The sequence below is a fragment of the Aotus nancymaae genome, unplaced genomic scaffold, assembly GCF_030222135.1.
Source record: "Aotus nancymaae isolate 86718 unplaced genomic scaffold, 86718_ANA_hifiasm-v0.15.2.pri h1tg000015l_1, whole genome shotgun sequence".
Classification (NCBI taxonomy): domain Eukaryota; kingdom Metazoa; phylum Chordata; class Mammalia; order Primates; family Aotidae; genus Aotus; species Aotus nancymaae.
Window position 1 is genome coordinate 854,145 of NW_026988427.1, and position 19,761 is coordinate 873,905.

Here is a 19,761-nt window from a genome sequence, read left to right on the forward strand (position 1 = left end):
CCAGACTTTGGGAGAACTCACTATCAGAAAGGAAAGGGGGAAATCTGACCCCCATGATTCAATCACCTCCCACCAGGCCCATCCTCCAACACTGAAGATTACAATTTGATATGAGATTTGGGTGGGGGCACATATCCAAACCATATCTGGAACAAATAATTTCAACCTGAGGATATTAAATGAGTGACCATATTTATACTGCATATTAGATAATGTAGATCAATTTCTTCCAACATGAGCTGTGCGCTAGGGGTACAAAAATAAGCCCTTAGAGCTCACAGTTTAAAATACCCATGTAGATGAGAAGTGGTAGTGGTGGTGTTACTAGTAATTGTTTTATCTGACATTTGAATCAATCTAATGTGCTAGGCAGTCTTCCAAGCCCTCTCATGAATTACCACGTTAAACCCTCCCAACATCTCTAAGCTAGATATTACACTTACCGCTATTTTAAAGATGATGAAACCAAAGAGGTTAAGTTACTCATCTAAAGTCACAGGTGTTCGTAAATGATGAAAAAAATGAAAGAGTGGTAGAGGTTATAATGACATTGTGTACAATGTGCTATAGGAACAGAGAGAGGGAAATGAAACTGCCTAGGGACCTGACAGATGTTCGTCATCTCTAAGCAAAGGTTGTTTAAGAAGTTTCCCAAGCCATGTAGAGAGTAGCACTACAAGTAGAAGAAATGGCTGTTCAAAACATGAAGGCATGAAATGACATTTCTAATTCAGCAAACTGAAGACTTAGAAATGGCTAGTAGTTTAGGACTTGTGAATAGCAATCAATAGTAAATTAAATCTGAATAGTTTATGAACAACATTGTAAAGAGCTTGAATTTGGAAATTCTTTTTACAAACAAAAACACAGACATATAAACAAATTAAGCAACTGTGATTGAAGGTTGAACAGTGATGACAAGGGAACCTTACCCATCTAGCTTCTGTCTTCCCTCTCTTAGAGACGGGTATTCTATTGAGTCTTGAGTCTTCTAGGAATGTATCTTGAAAAATCACCCCTATTAAGTGATGGGAAGCACCTGTGAATTGATAGTAGCAGAATAATGCCATCACTCAATTCATTGTTAGTAAAAGTCTAAAGGCATGATAGAAAGTAAATATAGAAAAAGATCAAAAAAGAGGCAAAAAAAAGACTAGTTTGGCTATTTGATAATCCAAGTATGAAATGTAAGCACAAACTGAAGCAGTGGTAGTGGGAATATAGAATGGCAGATTCAAGAACTGTTTAGGAAAAGCAAAGTGGTCAGGAGTTGTTAACAAATAAGATGTGGGACTCCGATGTTAATGGATACATGGTGATGTGAACAGAAAACAGAAGAAGTCCAGGTATTTCCATTTTGATGAGCACTTTTATTCAAGTACCCAATGGGTATACAAAAATAAGTCTGTTTATCAAACCTTTGTTTTTGTAAGAAAAATATAAGACTAACTTATAACCCTATTTCAATAGGCACATTTTCCCCCATTATTACTCAAAAAGTGATTTTGTTGGTCGAAATTTTAGAGTCACAGCCTTGATTTTTTCAGTTTTCACTATTAAACAGTGAACCCTTAGTATGGGCCTAGAAGGAAGATGGCAAAGCAATTATTAATATGTTTTGTCTCCCCAAGTAAGGCATTGGTGGAAGGGAGCTAATGTTTCTTGATTTCCTAGGTGCTTTACCTGTTATGCCTCTTAATGTTACATAGTAACTGCATTTTATGGTCATGTCTTTGTCCTTGATCAAACCTCAAATCCTGGAACTCTCTGCAAACATGAGCCTACACATCTCACAAGGACATGGAATAGTAAAGTGTCAATCCATCAAGAAGGAACAATTATAAACATATGTGCCTAACAAGAGCCCCAAATATCTTTAGCAAAACCTGCAAGAATGGGAGGGAGAAATAGTTTAATAATAGTTTACTAGAGACCAGCAGTCAACAGAAAAGTTAGACTTTCTTCAATAATAGATATATTATAAAATAAATATAAACTAAATATAAACAAAGAAATAGAAGATTTGAATAATACTACAAAGCAACTAAACCTAATAGAAATATGTAGCATACTCTACCCAAGAGGAAAATACACCTTCTTCTTAAGTGTACATATAACATTGTGCAAGGCAGACCAATGTTATGCCACAAATTTAGTCTCAATAAATTTTAAAAGTTAAAAAAGTATCTTCTCTGACAACGATGGAATGAGATTAGAAATCAACAACAAGAAAATCTGGAGAATTCACAAATACTATGTAGAAATAAAACAACAAACTCTTTAAACAACCAATGAATCAAAGAAGAAATCACTAGGGAAATATTTTGAAGATGAATTTTAAAATATTTTAAAATGAATAAAAATTAAAACACAACAATAACAAAACTTACAAAGTGTAGTAAAAGCAAAAGCCCTCAGTGGGGAATTTATATTCAGAAAAGCAAAGCTCTCAAACTAATAACTTAACTTTATACTTTGAGGAACTAAAAAAAGAAGAGAAAACTAGAAAGCTAAATCCACAGCCAGCAGAAGGAAGAAAATAAGAGATGAAAACAAAAAGAAATGAAATTGAGGACATGAAAACAATAGAATCTACAGAACCAAAAGTTTATTATTTGAAAAGATCAACAAAATTAATAAACTTTTAGCTAGACTGATCAAAGAAAAAGGAGAAAAGACTCAAATTACTAAAATAAGGAATGAAAGTGGGGACAATACTGTCAATCTTATAGAAGTAAAAGGGATTATGAATGCTATAAATGATTACAAATTATGTATACTAGATGGCATGGTCAAGTTCCTAGAATCAAGCTATCAAAACTTAAGAAGAAATTCAAAACATCTGAATACGCTTTTGAAAAGGGAATCAAATCAGTAATCAAAAAAACTTTCAAAAGGAAAAGCTCAGGACCAGATGGTTGCACTAGTGAACTCTACCAAATACTTTAAAAAAGAGCTGATCTTTCTAAAACTAGTATGTCTCAATCTCTTCCAAAAACTTGAAGAGAGATTATTTCTTAATTCTATAAGGAAAGTATTGCCCTGATGCCAAAGCCAGACAAAGACATCAGAAGAAAACTATAAACCAATATCCCTTATGGACACAAATGCAAAAATCCATAACAAAATACTAGCAAATTCAATCCAGCAGCATACTAAATTATACACCATGACCAAGTGGGATTTGTCCTTGGAATGCAAGGGTGAATTAAAATAGGAAAACCAATGTGATATACTCTATTAGTTTCCGGTGAAATGAATTACCCACACATTGAGTGGTTTAAAACAATAGAAATGTACTATTTTACAGTTCTGGAGGCTGGAAATCTGAAATCAAGTTGTTGGCAGGGTCTTGCTCCCTCTGAAGACTCTGAGGAAGAAATCTTTCTGGCTTTTGGAGGCTCCCAGCAATCTTTGGCATTCTTAGCCATCACTCCATTGTCTGGCTCTGTCTTCACATAGCCCACATCTCCATCTCTGTGTGTTCTCCCTTCTTCTTATAATGACACTTTAACCAAGTATGATCTCATCTTGATCCTTAAGTAATTATATCTGCAAAGACCCTACTCAAAATAAGGTCACATTCTGAGGTTCTGAGTGGATAAATTTTGGGGGGATACTATTTGAACCACTACACACACCATAGTAATAGAACAAAGAGTGGGAAACCCCTGACATGATTATCTCAGTTGATGCAGAAAAAACATTTGAAAAAATTCAGTATCTGTTAATGATTTTTAAATCAACAAACTAGAAATAGAAGAGAACTTCTAAACTAAAGGGCATTAATGCAGAACTCACCACCATCATCATACTTACTGGTGAAAGACTGAAAGCATTTCCCCTAATACCAGGAACACGAAAAGGATGTCTGACCTTGACACTTACATTCAACATTGTACTGAAATTGATCGCCAGGTCAATTAGACAAGAAAAAGAAACAAAAGACATCCAAATCAAAAAAGAGGTAAAAATATCTATATTCACAGATGACATCATCTTTCACATACAAAATACTAAAGAATTCTTCAATAAACTATTAGAGCTAGTAAATGATTTCAATAGTTGCAATATATAAAATCAACATATAAAAATCAGTAGTATTTTTATACACTAGCAATGAACAATTGGAAGATGAAATTAAGAAAATAACTTAGCACCAGAAAGAACTAACTCTTAGGAATAAATTTAACGAAGGAAGTGAAACTTTTACACACTGAGAACTACCAAGTATTGTTGAAAGAAGTTAAAGACCTAAATAAATGGAACGGTATCTCATGTACATAGACTGAAAGACTTAATGTTGTTAAGATGGCAATACTTTCTGTCTTAGTCAGTTTGGGTTGCTATAGCAAATCACTGTAGACTAGGTAGCTAAAGAACTAACATTTCTTCTCACAGTTCTAAATGCTAGACAGTTCAGGATGAAGGTGCCAGCAGATCCAGTACTTGCCGAGGGGTCACTTTCTGGTCTGCAGATGGCAATCTTCTTGTATCTGGTGAAGAGCAGTGACAGAGAACAAGCTTGTGTCACTTCTTTTATTTAATAAGGGCACTAACTCCTTTCATGAAGGTAGAGCCCTCATTAACTAATTACCTTTGAAAGGCCCCACTTCCTAATACCATCACATTGAGAGTTAGTATTTCAAAACATGAATTTTGGCAGGGGGATATATTCAGTCCACATCACTACCCAAAGTGATCTACAGCTTCAATACAATTCCTATTGTATTGAATACCAATGAAAACATGATTCTAAAATTTATACAAAACTGCAAAAGACCCGAATAGCCAAAACAATCTTGAAAAAGAATAGAGTTAGAGGACTTACGCATTCCTATTTTTAAAATGTACTAAAGTGACAGGAAACAAAACAGTGTGGAACTCTCATAAAGATAAGTCACACAAAATGGAATAGAATTGAGAAATAAATCAGAATATAAGTAAATCAGAAATAAACCTATACATGCATAATCAATTGATTTTTAACATTGGTAGCAAGACCATTCACTAGGGAGAGAATAGTTTCTCCAACAAATTATGCTGGGACAACATGATAACCACATGAAAAGAATAAAGTTAGACCCCTACATCACCTCATATGTAAGTATAAGTTCAAAATGAATCAAAGACGCAAATGTAAGAAGTAAACTATAACACTCTTAATAGAAAACATCGGGCTAAATCTTTATTACCTTGGATTTCACAATGATTTCTTAGATATAACACAAAAAGCACAAGCAACAAAAGAAAAAATAGGTAAATTGGTCTTCATCAAGATTAAAAACTTTTGTGCATCAAAGGACACTATTAAGCGGGTAAAAAGTTGTCCCACAGAAGGGTGGGGAGCAAGATGGCAAATAGAAGGCTCCACTGGAACACCAAATTTACACACAAAAAAAGAACCTTCATAACAACTAAAAATCAGGTGAGCACTCAGGGTACCTGATTTTAACTTCATATTACTGAAAGAGGCCTAAAGAGGGTAGGAAAGACAGTCTTGAATTGCTGATGCCTCCTCTCTGCCATCCTCCACAGTGGCAGCATAGCACAGAGAAAGACTGTGTGTTTGGGGCTGAAACACATAGCAATTATTAGATTTTGCATTAAACTCAGTACTGCTCTGTAACAGTGGAAAGCAAAACCAGCTTAACTCAGCTGATGCCCACCCACAGAGGGAGCATATAGACCAGCTCTAGCCAGAGGGGAATTGCACATCCAATCAGTCAGAACTCAAGTTCCAACAAGCCTCACTCACCACCAGGCTAAAGTATTCGGGGTTCCTAAATCAACTTGAAATTCAGACTAGGGCACAAGGATTACAACTCCTAGGTGAATCCTACTGCTGAGCAGGACTCAGAGCCAGTAGACTGGGGGGCACATGACCTACTGGGACACCAGCCAAAGCAGTTACGGGAGTGCTTGTATGACCCCTCCCCCAGCCACAGGCTGCAGAGCTCATGGCTTCAAAACAGACTCCTTGCATTTGAAGAGAGAAGAGGCAAGAGCAAAGAGGGCTTCGTTGTGCATCTTGAATGCCGGGTCAACCACAGTAAGATAGGGCATCAGGTAGAGTCATGAGGCCACCATTCCAGGCCCTAGCTCCTGGACAACATTTCTAGATACACCCTGGGCCAGAAGAGAACCCACTGCCTTGAAAGGCAGGACCCAGTCATGGTGGGACCCATCATCTGTTCACTAAATAGCCCTTGGGCCCTGAATAACCATCAGTGATACCCACATAGTACCTGCGGGCCTTGGGTGAGACTCTGAGATGTGCTGACTTCAGGCAAGACTCAGCACATTCTCAGCTTTGGTGGCTACAGTGATAGACTCCTTCTGCTTGAGAAAATAAGAGAGAAAGTAAAAGGGTAGAAGAGCATTTAGTAGAAGGCAGGACCTTTAATGTAGATGCAATATGATATGGAAATTTTCAAAAGACACAGTTTTTATAGAGAAATTCAAATTCAAATGAAAAGGCAAGTCTCCCTTTGTGAATTAGAAAATGAGAGAAAGAAGACAAAAACAAGAACATAAAAGGAAATTTTAGCTTCTTAAACCATAGCTACAGCAAACAAACACAGCCAAACCCCTAGCCAGATAAACAAAACCTCATAATAAAAGCCCATTTACCTCACTTCATTTTACTCAATATATGATGTTTGGATTTCAAAAAAGTATACAGGGAATACCAAAAACCAAAAACACACTGTAGAGAATCAAAGCAAGAATAAGATGCAGACTCAAATATGACAGGAATTTTAGGTGATCAGATCAGGCATTTAAAATAACTATGACTAATACGCCAAGAGCTGTAATGGAAACAGTGGACAGCAATCAAGAATGCATGGGTAATGTAAACCAAGAGAGAGAAACTCTAAGAAAGAATCAAGACGAAATGCTAGAAATCAAAAACACTGCAACAAAAATGAAGAATGTTTTTGATGAGCTCATTATCAGAGGACTGGACGTGGCCAAAGAAAGAATCAGTAAGCTTGAAGATATGCTAATAGAAACTTTTCAGACTGAAAAGAGAAGAATGAAAAAAAAGAATATTCAAAAACTGTGAAGCAATTACAAAACATCTACATTCCATTACATGTGATAGGATTAATAAAAGGAGAAGAGAGAGGGAAAGGAAGAGAAAAATATTTAAAGTAATAACGGCTAAGAATTTTCCAAAATTAACAACATATACCAAACTACAGATCCTAGAAACTCAGAACAACACCAAGAAGGATAAATACTAAAAAATCTACAACTGCATAGAGATGTATCATATTCAAACTTCAGAAAATCAAAGACAAAAAAAAAATCTTAAAAGAAGCATGAGCGGGGGAAAACAATTTACCTAAACATAAATGAAGATTAGATTTCTATCAGACTTGTATACAGAAACTATGCAGAGACTTGCTTTGAATATGCAGGCTCTTTTTTGGTTCCCTATAAATTTTAAAATTGTTTTTTCTAATTCTGTAAAGAATGATGGTGGTATTTTGATGATAATTGTATTGAATTTAAAGATTGCTTTTGGCAGTATGGTCATTTTTACAATATTGATTCTACCCATTCATGAGCATGTGATGTGTTTCCATTTGTTTGTGTCATCTATGATTTCTTTCAGCACTGTTTTGTGGTTTTCCTTGTACAGGTCTTTCACCTCCTTGGTTAGGTATATTCCTAAGTATTTTATTTTATTTATTTATTTATTTATTTATTTATTTATTTATTTATTTATTTATTTATTTATTTGCAGCTATTGTAAAAGGAGTTGAGTTCTTGATTTGATTCTCAGCTTGGTCGCTGTTGGTATATAGAAGAGCTACTGATTTGTGTACATTAATTTTGTATCTGGAAACTTTGCTGAATTATTGTATCAGTTCTAGGAGCTTTCTGGAGGAGTTTTTAGGGTTTCTAGGTAAAAACATCATATCATCAGCAAACAGCAACAGTTTGACTTCCTCTTTACTGATTTGGATGCCCTTTATTTCTTTCTCTTATCTGATTGCTCTGGTTAGGACTTCCAATATTATATTGAAGGCTGGTGATAGTGGGTGTCCTTGTCTTGTTCCAGTTCTCAGAGAGGATGCTTTCAACTTTTCCCATTCAGTATTATGTTGGCTGTAGGTTTGTCATAGGTGGTTTTTATTACATGGAGGTCTGTCCCTTGTATGCTGATTTTGCTGAGAGTTTTAATCATAAAGTGATGCTGGATTTTGCCAAATGCTTTTTCTGCATCTATTGAGATGATTATGTGATTTTTGTTTTTAATTCTGTTTATGTGGTGTATCACATTTACTGACTTGCATATGTTAAACCTTCACTGCATCCCTGATATGAAACCCACTGGATCGTGTGGATTATCTTTTTGATATGTTGTTGGATTCAGTTAACTAGCATTTTGTTAAGGAATTCAGCGTCTATGTTCATCAGGGATATTGGTCTGTAGTTTTCTCTTTTGCTTATGTTCTTTCCTGATTTTGGTATTAGGGTCATACTGGCTTCACATAAGGTCATACTGGCTTCACATATTTAGGGAGCATTTCCTCTTTATCTTGTAAATAGTGTCAATAGGATTGGTACCAATTAATCTTTGAATGTCTTGTAGAATTCAGACATTCTACAAGACATTCAAAGGTTGTCCTGTCCTGTACATTTTTTTGTTGGTAATTTTTAATTATGATTTCAATCTTGCTGCTTGTTATTGGTCTGCTCAGGGTATCTAAGTCTTCCTGATTTAAGCTAGGAGGGTTGTATCTTTCCAGGAATTTATTCATCTCTTCTAGGTTTTCCAATTTACATGTGTAAAGGTGTTCATAGTAGTCCTGAATAATCTTTTGTATTTCTGAGGTGTCAGTCATAATATCTTCTGTTTCATCTCTTATTGAGCTTATTCAAATTTTCTCTCTTCTTTTCTTGGTTAATCTTGCCAATGGTCTATCAGTTTTATTTATCTTTTCAAAGAACCAGCTTTTTGTTTCATTTATCTTTTGTATTTTTCATTTCAATTTCATTCAGCTCTGCTCTAATCTTGGTTATTTTGTTTCTTATGCTGGGTTTGGATTTGGTTTGTTCTTGTTTCTTTGGTTCCTTGAGGTGTCACCTTAGATTATCTGTTTGCGCTCTTTCAGACTTTTTGATGTAGGTATTTAGGACTATGAACTTTCCTCTTAGCACTACCTTTGCTGTATCTCAGAAGTTTTGATACTTGTGTCATTATTGTCTTTCAGTTTGAATAATTCTTAAATTTCCATCTCAATTTCATTTTTGACCCAATGATCCTTCAAGAGCAGGTTATTTAATTTCTATGTGTTTGCATGGTTTTGAAGATTCCTTTTGGAGTGGATTTCCAGTTTTATTCCACTGTGGTCTCAGAGAGTGCTTGATATAATTTCAATTTTTCCTGAAGGCATCACATTACCTGATGTCAAACTATATTATAAGGCCATAGTCATCAAAACAGCACGATACTGTTATGTAAATAGGCACATAGACAAATGGAACAGAATAGAGAACCCAGAAATAAACCCAAATACTTGTAGCCAACTGATCTTTGACAAAGCAAACAGAAACATAAAGGGGGAACACCATTTCAACAAATGGTGCTGGAATAATTGGCTAGCCATATGTAGGAGAATGAAACTGGATTCTTATCTCTCACCTTATACAAAAATCAACTCAAGAGGAATGAAGGACTTAAATCTAAGATCTGAAAATACAAAAATTCTAGAAGATAACATTGGAAAAACTTTCTAGACGTTGGCTTAGGCATGGATTTCATGTCCAGGAACCCCAAAGCAAATGCAATAAAAACAAAGATAAATAGTTGGGACTTAAACTAGAGAGCTTTTGCATGGCAAAGAAACAGTCATCAGTGTAAACAGACCACCCACAGAGTCAGAGAATATCTTCACAATCTATACATCTGACAAAGGACTAATAATCAGAATCTGCAACAAACTGAAACAAATTAGCAAGAAAAAAACAATCTCATGAAAAGTGGGCTAAGGACATGAATTGACAGTTCTCAAAAGAAGATATACAAATGACCAAGAAACACATGAAAAAATGCTTAACATCACTAATGGTCAGGGAAATGCAAATCACAACCATGATACAATACTACTTTACTCATGCAAGAATGGCCATAATCAAAGAAAATCAAAAAATAGTACATGTTTGTGTGGAGGTGGTGAACAGGGAACACTTCTACATGGCTGGTGGGAATGTAAACTAGTACAACCACTATGGAAAATAGTGTAGAGATTCCTTAAAGAACTAAAAGTAGAACTGCCATTTGATCCAGCAATCCCACTACTGGATATCTACCTAGAGAAAAAGTAGTCATTACATGAAAAAGATACTTGCACAAGCATGTTTATAGCAGTTTTTGAAATTTGCAATTTCAAAAATGTTAAACCAACATAAATGCCCACCAATCAATAAGTGGATAAACTGTAGTATATATATGGTATATATATATGATGGAATACTAGTTAGCCATAAAAATGAATGAATTAATGGCATTCACAGTGACCTGGATGAGATTGGAGACTATTATTCTAAGTGAACTAACTCAGAAATGCAAAACTAAACATCGTATGTTCTCACTCATAAGTGGGAGCTAAACTATGAGCATGCAAAGGCATAAGAATGACACAATGAACTTTGGGAACTCAGGGGGAAAAGGTTGGAAGAAAGTGAGGAATAAAAGACTACAAATAGGGTAGAGTGTACACTGCTTTGGTGATGGGTACACCAAAATCTCACAAATCACTACTAAAGAACCTGCTTATGTAATCAAACACCACCTGTTCCCCAATAACTTATGGAAATAAAAAAAAATTTTAAGAAGCTATGCAAAGAAAAAAGAAGAGTGACATAAAATTTTGAAAAAAAATTTAGAATTCTTTACCCCATGAAATTATCCTTTAAAAGTCAAAGAGAAATACTTTCTCAGAAAAACAAAAATTGAGGAAATGTACCACTAGTAGAAATGCTTTACAAGAAATATTCAAAGTTCTTCAGAGAGAAGAAAAATGATATAGGTCAGAAACTTGTATTTACATAAAGAAAGAAAGAACTTTGGACAAGGAAAGAATGAAGGTAAAACTTTTTTCTTTTTTTTTTTTTTGTTATTGCATTTTAGGTTTTGGGGTACATGTGTAAAACATGCAAAGCTGTTGCATAGGTGCATTCATGGCAGTGTGATTTGCTGCCTCCCTCCCCCTCACCCATATCTGGCATTTCTCCCCATGCTATCCCTCCCCAACTCCCCACCCCCCCGCTGTCCCCCCTCCCCCACAACAGACCCCCGTGTATAGTGCTCCCCTCCCTGTGTCCATGTGTTCTCCTTGTTCAACACCCTCCTATGAGTGACAACATGTGGTGTTTGGTTTTGTGTTCTTGTGTCAGTTTGCTGAGAATGATGGTTTCCAGGTTCATCCATGTCCCTACAAAGGACGCGAACTCCTCATTTTTAATGGCTGCATAATATTCCATGGTGTATATGTGCCACATTTTTCCTGTCCAGTCTATCATCGATGGGCATTTGGGTTGGTTCCAGGTCTTTGCTATTGTAAACTGTGCTGCAATGAACATTCGTGTGCATGTGTCCTTATAGTAGAACGATTTATAATCCTTTGGATATATGCCCAGTAATGGGATTGCTGGATCAAATGGAATTTCTATTTCTAGGTCCTTGAGGAATCGCCACACTGTTTTCCACAGTGGTTGAACTAATTTACACTCCCACCAACAGTGTAAAAGTGTTCCTATTTCTCCACATCCTCTCCAGCATCTATTTTCTCCAGATTTTTTAATGATCGCCAATCTAACTGGCGTGAGATGGTATCTCAATGTAGTTTTGATTTGCATTTCTCTAATGACCAGTGATGATGAGCATTTTTTCATATGTTTGTTGGCCTCTTGTATGTCTTCTTTTGTAAAGTATCTGTTCATATCCTTCGCCCATTTTTGAATGGGCTTGTTTGTTTTTTTCTTGTAAATCTTTTTTAGCTCGTTGTAAATTCTGGATATCAGCCCTTTGTCAGATGGGTAGGCTGCAAAAATTTTTTCCCATTCTGTTGGTTGCCGATTCACTCTATTGACTGTTTCTTTTGCCGTGCAGAAGCTGTGGAGTTTGATTAGGTCCCATTTGTCTATTTTGGCTTTTGTTGCCAATGCTTTTGGTGTTTTGGTCATAAAGTCCTTGCCTACACCTATGTCCTGAATGGTTTTGCCTAGGTTTCCTTCTAGTGTTTTTATGGTGTTAGGCCTTATGTTTAAGTCTTTAATCCATCTGGAGTCAATTTTAGTGTAAGGTGTCAGGAAGGGGTCGAGTTTCTGCTTTCTGCATATGGTTAGCCAGTTTTCCCAACACCACTTATTGAACAGGGAATCCTTTCCCCATTGCTTGTTTTTATCAGGTTTGTCAAAGATCGGGTGGTTGTAGATATGTTGTGTCGCCTCCGACGCCTCTGTTCTGTTCCATTGGTCTATATCTCTGTTTTGGTACCAGTACCATGCTGTTTTGATTACCGTAGCCTTGTAGTAGAGTTTGAAGTCTGGTAGTGTGATGCCTCCTGCTTTGTTCTTTTTGCTTAGAATTGACTTGGCTATGCGGGCTCTCTTTTGGTTCCATATGAAGTTTAAGGTGGTTTTTTCCAGTTCTGTGAAGAAGGTCATTGGTAGCTTGATGGGGATAGCATTGAATCTGTAAATTACTTTGGGCAGTATGGCCATTTTCACAACTTTTTTCTTATTTTAATTGATATAACACATAGTAGTTTGCTCATAATAATAATAGCAACAAAATGTATTGGGTGATTATAGCCTATAGATAAGTAAAATTAATTAAAGCAGTGTAATAAAGGATGTGAGAGAGGAACTGAGAATATTCTGTTGTAAAGTAGCTGCCTTACCTGTTAAGTGCTATAGTGTTATTGAAAGTGGATTTAGATTAGTTGTAAATCTATATTGCAAACTCTAGGGTAACTACTAATATTTTTTAAAATTTAATTTGATAATCTAAGATAGGAGAGAAAATCATACAAAATAGTTAAAAAAAGAGAAGGCAAAAAAAGAATGGAAGACAAAAAGGAAACAAAGAACAAGGATGATGAATAAAAAACAACTACAAATACAGTAGATATCAAAATCACTTTAAATGTGAATGGTTAAAATACAATTCAAAGACAGCCTTTTGGAAAAGATAAAAAGCTAAGACTCAATTATTTGTTGTCTGCAAGAATCCCAGTTTAAAGACACAGATAAAGTAAAAGTCGAAATATGTGAGGCAAAAACTAAGTGAATGTCAAGAAGAAAAACACAAATCCATTATTACAGCTGGAGACTTCAACATCCCTCCATCATTAATTTATAGATAACCCAGTAGTCAAAAAAATCAGTAAAGGTATAGATGAACTGAACAGCATCATAGATCAACTGGATCTAATTGACATTTATAGAACAAGAGCAGAATACACATTTGATAAGGTTTGTCTGTGGCCACACCCAAATCTCTCATCTTGAACTGTAATCCCAATGTATCAAGGGAGGAACAAGGTGGGAGGTAACTGGATCATGATTTCTCATATGCTGTTCTCATGATATGAATGAGTTCTCATGAGATGTTATGGTTTTATAAGTGTTTGGAAGTTCCTCCTTCACTCTTCTCTCTGTCCTGCTGCCTTGTGAAGAAGGTGCCTGCTTCTCCTTCCACCATGATAACAAGCTTTCTGAAGCCTCCCCAGCCATGAGGAACTGTGAGTCAATTAAAACTCTTTCCTTTATAAATTACCCAGCCTTGGGTAATATCTTTATAGCAGTGTGAAAATGGACTAATACAGCAATCTTTTCAAGTTCACATGGAACACCTTTATAGACCATTTTTGAGGCCACAAACACACATTAACAAATATAAATGAATAGAAATCATACAAAGCATGCTTTAAGATCATGAAGAAATTAAGCTAGAAATCAATAATAGAAAGATAGCTAGAAATATCTCAAAATTAAACAACATACTTTTAAATATCGAGTTTAAGAAGTCTTAAGAGACATTTAAAAATTGTTTAAGCTAAATGGAAATGAAAACATGATTGGTCCAAATTGAGGGATGCAATGCAAGACATTCTTCAAGGGAAATTTCTCACATTAAAAGCATATATTAGAACATTCAGAAGATCTAAAAGTCAATGCTCTAAGCTTCCACCTTAAGAAACCAGAAAAAAAATAGCAAATTGTATCCGAAGTAAGTAGAGGAAAATCAATAAAAAATAGAGCAGAAATCAGTGAAGTTAAGAACAGGAAAAAAGTAGAGAAAACCAATTAAACAAAAAGCTGGTTCTTTGATAGGATCAATAAATTAATAAACTTCTAGCCAGGCCAACTAAGAAAAAAAGAGAGAAGATATAAATTGTTAGTACTAGAAATAAAAGAGAGGTTATCACCACTGATCTAATTAATAACCATTGAAAGGATAATAAAGGAATATTGTAAACAACTCTATGCCCACAAATCTGAAAACTTAGAGAAAATGAACCAATTTCTTGAAAGACACAACCTACCAAAACTCACATGAGGAGAAATGGATAACCTGAGAAGGCCTATACCCATTAAATAAAATGATTTGTAATTAATAGCCTTCCAAAACAGAAAGCACCAAACATTTGGTAGAATTCAAATTTAAACAGAATGTATCTCAATTCCCTGCAACCATTTTTAGAGATTAGACACATAAAGAATACTTCCTAACTCATTCTATGAGGTCAGCATTACCCTAATACCAAAACCAGACAAAAACCTTACCAAAAAAAAAAAATACTACAGACCAATCTCTCTTATGAACAAAGATGCAAAAATTCTCAACGAAGTATGAACAAAACAAATCCAACAATGTACAAAAAGAACTATATGTCATGACCAAATGTGATTTACCCTAGGTATGCAAGGCTAGCCCAACATTAAAAAGTCAAGTTAATCCATCACACCAACAGACTGAAGACCAAAAAAATTATATGATGATATCAATAGATGCAGAAAACGTATTTGACAAAATCTGACACCAATTCAAGACAAAAAATCTCATGCAAACCAGGAATAGAGGGGAACTTTCCAAACTTGCAAAAGGACATCAACAAAATACCTATTACTAACACTAGCTTAATGGTGAGAAACTTGGTGTATTCCTCCTGATTAGAAACTTGACAAGGCTGTCTTCTCTCACTATTCCTATTCAACATTGTATTAGAAGTTCCTACTAATGCAATAAGACAAAAAAGGGAAATAAAGATATACAGGCTTGCAGTCTTGAAAGAGGCAAATAAAACTGTCTTTTTTTTTTTTTGCAAATGGCATCATTGTGTATGTAGAAAATCCCAAATAATCAACAACAAAAAACACCCTGCTAGAACTAATAAGCAATTATAACAAGTTTGCAGGATACAAGGTTAATATGCAAAAGTCCATTGCTTTCCTATCTACTATTATAACAATGAACAAGTATACTTTAGAAATTAAAACATGATATCATTTACACTATCAACCGCCCAAAATGAAATTATTATAACAAAATATGTACAATATCTATGTGAGACAAACTATAAAACTCTGAGGACAGAAATCAAAGAAAATCTAAATAAATGGAGAAATATTCTATAATTATGGATAGGAAGAGTCAGTATTGTTAAGATATCAGTTCTTCCCAACCTGATCTTTAGATTCAATGCAATCCAAATCAAAATTCTAGCAGGCTGCTTGATGGATATCAATAAAGTGGATTTAAGGTTTATATAGCAATGCAGACAATAAAGAATAGCCAACACAGGCCGGGCATGGTGGCTCACGCCTGTAATCCTAGCACTTTAAGGTGAATGAATCACCTGAGTTCAGGAGTTCGAGACTAGCCTGGTCAACATGGCAAAACCCCATCTCTACTAAAAACTACAAAAATTAGCTGGGTGCGGTGGCAGGCATCTGTAATCCCAGCTACTCGGGAGGCTGAGGCAGGAGAATTGCTTGAACTCCAGGAGGTGGAGGTTGCAGTGAGCTGAGATTGTGTCATTGTACTCCAGTCTGGGAGACAGGGCAAAACTCTGTCTCAAAAAAAAAAAAAAAAAGTCAACACAATATGGGAGAAAGACAAAGTCAGAGGATTAATACTACCCAACTTCAAGGTTTAATGTAAAGCTGCAGTAATCAGTACAGTGTGGTGTTGGTGAAAGAAAAGAAAAATTGATGAATGAATAGATTAGAGAGCCCAGAAATAGACCCATGCAAAGTCAACTGATCTTTAACAAAGGAGCAAAGGCAATTCAGTGGTGATAGGATAGTCTCTTCAATAAGTAGTGCTGAATCGACTGCAAATCCACATGTAAACAAAACAAAACAAAATCAATCTAGACATAAACCTCATATATTTCACAAAAAAATAACTCAAAGTGTATCTTAGACCTAAATATCAAATGCACAACTGTTAAGATTTCTAGAAGATACCATAATGGCCTAATGGCCATCATTAATCTTATAGACATAAAATTCTCCTACAGTGTACTACAGTAGGGTCTTGCAAGACAAAAGAGAACCAAAATATTGGAGGCCTCAGAACTCCTTTCTCATATCCCCATCATGGACAACAAAAACTATTTATTAAAGCCTGTGCTTTGCTGCACCGACAGAAGGGGAAGCACTTTAATCCGGAATCTTGTAAAATACAGTAGCCCCCTCCCCCTTATCTGGCTTTTGCTTTCTGTGGTTTCAGTCACCCAAGGTCAACAATGATATGAAAACATTTACTGGAAAATTCCAGAAATAAGCAATTCATAAATTTTCAGTTGCACACTGCTTAAAGTAGCATGATAAAATCTCTCGCCATCCTGCTATGTCCCACTCTGGATGTGAATCACCACTTTGTCCTGGGTATCCATGCTATAGAGGCTACCTGGCCATTAGTCACTACCTGGCCCACACCCTGCATGGGCCATGAGCATATGCTGCAGTGACCCAGCAACCACTTCTAGCCACAGCACGACCCCACAGCACTTGTGCCTTCTTGCCCTAAACCCACTGATCAGAACTCCCCGTGGAAAAGCTGCTTGGGTCATGTTCTGGACCCAAACAAAGGCCTCGGTCCATCAGTTCTCACTCTCTCTTGCTCCCCTACCTGCCGGTGGAGCCAGTGTGTTTCAGGTGGTTCCCCCTTCCTACCACCCCTGCGAGGTATGCTGCCCTCTTTTCTCTGGGATCTGTAAGTAACAAATCTGCCATTTGATGTGCTTTTTTCTGTGGCCTCCTCTGTCCCTCACCTGACAGGCACACTTGAACCTCACCTTTTCCAGCCAGGGCTCTCCCAGAGACTGGCTCGCTTTGTAGGAATAAACTAGACACACACCAGACAATGGCCACAAGGGCTTCTGCCAGTGTAGTCGGGTTTCTTGTGAGAGAGACATCTGGTCACAGGTCGGACACTTAGGCATTAAGCCTGAGGGCCGGATGAAAACGCATCCCATGAAGGGCATCCTCCACCAGCCTCCTGAAGCCCCGTCAGGGCAGGGCTAGAGTTCATAGCCACCCTTGTGAAAGAGACCTCAAGACCAAATTGGAGGGCAGGTGCGGTAGTTCATGCCTGTAATCCCAGCACTTTGTGAGGCTGAGATGAGCAGATCACTTGAGGTCAGAAGTTCAAGAGCAGCCTGACCAACATGTTGAAACCCCATCTGCACTAAAAATACAAAAATTAGCTGGCCGTGGTGGCACACACCTGTAATCCCAGGTATTCGGGAGGCTGAGGCAGGGGATTCATTTGAACCTGGGAGATGGAGGTTACAATGAACTTAGATCACCCCCCTGCACTCCAGCCTGGGTGACAGAGTAAGGCTCCATCTTTTGCTCTCTTAAAGATATTTTAGATGTTGCAGGTTTCCTTTAATCTCATTTTAAAAATCATACAAACAGTATGCCCTATCCAATTGTGATTTGATCCTGGAAAAAAATACAGGGAGGTTATATTAGAAGAGCTTTGTAAGTTAAAAACCAATAAGACCATTCAAAGTTGTCTTAGATCTGTAGCCCTCTCCCCTATTGGTAAGTCTTCAGGGGACCACCAAAAACAGACAGGAAATTCCTTCAGAAACTTCCCCAAACTCTCCCCATGGAAACACCATACTTGGCAGAATATCCTAGTCACATATACAATGGCCTGTGCAACTGGCCAGACCAGGAAACAATGTAACGGTAGGCTTGTCATAACGCTTTAAGATCTTATTACAGAATAATCTAAACTTAGATCAGATCCACCAGTCATGCCTCACCTGTCATTGTGCTCCAGGGCTGCTTTTATGGCTTTCACGAGCATCCTCAGCTCTTCCCTGGCGAGATCCACGTCTGCCGTCTTCACTGGCCTCTGCTCCAGCCCCTTGAGTTGAGCCAGAAGAGCCTAGGCAGGACCAGGCAGGTGAGGTGAGACAAGCACACGGGGAGGAGGGGAGGACTCCCTTTTTTATTTGTCATTAATGGATTTTCAAGGTGCCCTGGGTTAACGTATATATTCTAGTTAAAATAGGTAAACTGGGAGGATTGAAGGGAGGGATGGCCGTTGGGGGAGGGATGGCCGTTGGGGGAGGGATGGCCAATTGGTGACGTTCCCAGGAAAATACGTTTATCAGTATGTTAAGAGTTAATTTTTCTAAGAAATGGAAAGATGGTAGTGAACTCCCCCGTTGGCCTGTGTAGGGGGAAGGACACTCTGGGTGAAGTCCTGGAGGCACATTGTCAGTGGCACCACAATCGTTTCTTCTACAGGAATAAGAAGCCAAATGAATGTGATTGCCATCCGCAGATGTAAAGCAGTGCCATGCTCAAATGGGAAGCCACAGAGCTCTCGGCCTCGTCAGAGGATGGGCTGCTAGGGTCACAGACACAGAAAGAGGCATCCAGGGCCCTGCTGGCCTGGGAATTTCTTCATGCTCATGTTTGAACGAGATAGGGACATATGTCACTTTCTCACTCAACCTCACAACCTAAGAAGCAAGGTAGATTCCCCACTGGAATCTTCGCTCACATTCTTGTAAAGACAAAGGCTGCTTCTGTGTTATGGAAAGGCTCGGTACAAAGAAAATGGTGCTCACATCTGATTTTAGATGAAGGAGCGAACTAGAAGTCATCTCCTCGTAATACTGTTGTTTTTTCATATACAAAAGAAGCAACTGTCTTTCCTAATTTATGAAGTAAAATTAATCTTTAAAGTTTATTGAATTCAAAATGCCAAAGTTATCTTTGCTACAGTGTTCAATTTTCTTAGGTTTTATAAGTGATAAAGTTATCCCTGCAGTATATTTTCTTATTCGACCAATCACGTTTAACCCAGCCCTTGAGAGAACACCTGGAACGCTGTCACCCATTAAAAGAAGAGATCATAGGGTTTTGAGCCAGCTTATAGCACACTAGCCATCACAATGCATTCTCAGTGTTTTCGCCAGGGTGAGGACTGGACAATGGTTTTTAGTACTTACTGGCAGAGAACCATTTATATTCCCAATTTATACATATATAGTTATGTCACTTGTTTGGGAGTATAAAGAATGCTATGCCAATCCAAAGTGAAGTTCTTTATCAATAACGTTCTTAAGGCACTATAAGCTCACTTATAATAAAATAAAATCAGCTATTCTAAATTATGGGGCACACATGGGGCCTGTGGGATTCAGGAAGGTTTCCACTGCTCGTGAAATATGAAGCCATGAATAAGTAGGGAGCCTTATA